The sequence below is a fragment of the Nanorana parkeri genome, unplaced genomic scaffold (genome assembly GCF_000935625.1).
Source record: "Nanorana parkeri isolate BGI_ZX_2015 unplaced genomic scaffold, ASM93562v1 scaffold694, whole genome shotgun sequence".
In the NCBI taxonomy this organism is placed as follows: domain Eukaryota; kingdom Metazoa; phylum Chordata; class Amphibia; order Anura; family Dicroglossidae; genus Nanorana; species Nanorana parkeri.
In genome coordinates this window covers 174,396-175,919 of record NW_017306962.1, presented here as the reverse complement: position 1 = coordinate 175,919, position 1,524 = coordinate 174,396, and the positions used below count along the sequence as shown (strand labels likewise).

Here is a 1,524-nt window from a genome sequence, read left to right as displayed (position 1 = left end):
TAATATATTGTGTATAAGCAAGTCAAAATCCCACTCTTAGGAAATTGATGGGAACGCGCTCCTCTGCGAATATAATGGCTTGGCCATGGGTTCGTGATAGTGGTTGATGTGTTTCTGACTTCATCACATCTCATGAGATGAAGAAGGTCACGGAGCATCCTTGCATGAAGGAGAAAGGGTCAGAAGGAGAGTAGAGGGAGGGATCTTCATTTTACACATGCAGCGTAATGGGTGTGTTAGGAGGATGGTAAGCAAAGCTTAGAATCTCCTATATTTTATCAGCAGAAAGGAGGGGAGTGGGAAGTGGAGGACTTCCAGTCTGCAATTGCTGCTCTTGGTTGTTCATAAGATCTCCTGCCACAAGGGGGTAGACATCACTCACACAAGCATTAAGCACTCTCATCTCAGAGGCGAGAGAAGGCAGTACAGTTGATACAGAACATCCCATGGCTCTGTAGCACTGACACTGCCTGCTGAGGGACCCCCCCAAGACAGCCACATCCGATCCCTCCTCCACGTATTGTCACAAAGAGAAAGAACCGAGAGCCATTCACCTCTGAACCCCAGGTAAGGGAGGGTGAGGATTTGGCAGAGTTGCATTTATAAAAAGCTTCATCCCAGCTGCTCCATCTGTCTGACGTTTTCCTCTGCCTTCTTCCTTTTTTTTTTTTTCATCATCACACACCAAGCAGGCAGCCAATTTTAGAAAAGAAACACCTGGAATAGGATTGGCATTGAGAAGGTATGTGTTGTCACCTCCTTTATTTCCCATCTTTTGATTCTGCTGAATGATGGGGTTCTAAAATCTAACCTGTTTGCAGTGCCCCCAGGATATTAGCAGCAGTGGGGGTAGCTGCATCTGTCACGGGAACTAGAGCATTGGCTGTTCTCATCTGCACCAAGGCTGTGGAGACAATTCCAGGTCTGTCTGCTAATTCCTCTCCTTTCATGCTTGATGATATGTGGCTCTACACACCATATAATTACTTGCAGCGTGTGTAATTCACCAACAGATGAATAATGGGGACGTGTAACTCGGGTGTATCTAAGGGTATTCTGAGGGCAGTTTCTTGATTCTATCACCCTGAGAACTGGGCAATAATGACAAGATGGCCAAGCTGCACATTTATCTTTTTCACCCTGCTGCTTTTACTTTGTCAGGGGGTCTTTTTTTTCTCTCATATCACATCTCCATCTTGTGCTTATAGAAACTGCAATGCAAAGGGTGATGCTGGGATTGCTGCACCTCCCCCTCATAGCCTTCCTCCTTTATTTTGCAGAGGAAAAAAAAAAGTCCAGGTTTCAAGGACATGAGGCCAAGCTAACCGGTTAATGTTCCTTGAATAACATAAAACCTGTCCACATCAAACAGGAATTGTGCAATTACATAAATGTAATGGTTGTGATGTTTTTATGGTGCCTGTAATGTATAACATTGCCTTTTATCAGTGTTACATAGAGAACTGTCAACACAGGTGTGTGTTTTTTGTGTGTTTAATATATGTATGCATGGTGCGTATATAT

General features: G+C 44.1%; 1 protein-coding gene across 4 annotated transcripts in view; it reads left to right on the top strand.

Moving 5' to 3' along the window:
- The first annotated feature begins 271 nt into the window (after nt 1-271).
- The window catches only part of SNCB (synuclein beta), a 73,790-nt gene continuing 72,537 nt past the window's right edge, over nt 272-1,524 (top strand). The window contains exons 1-2 of one of the 4 annotated variants that reach the window (XM_018563773.1): nt 272-567; nt 693-742. The gene's annotated coding sequence lies outside the window, so the exon portion shown is untranslated. Of the gene's footprint in view, nt 568-689; nt 743-822; nt 923-1,524 lie in introns of those variants that run through there. The other 3 variants (XM_018563772.1, XM_018563774.1, XM_018563775.1) reach the window with 3 other exon arrangements.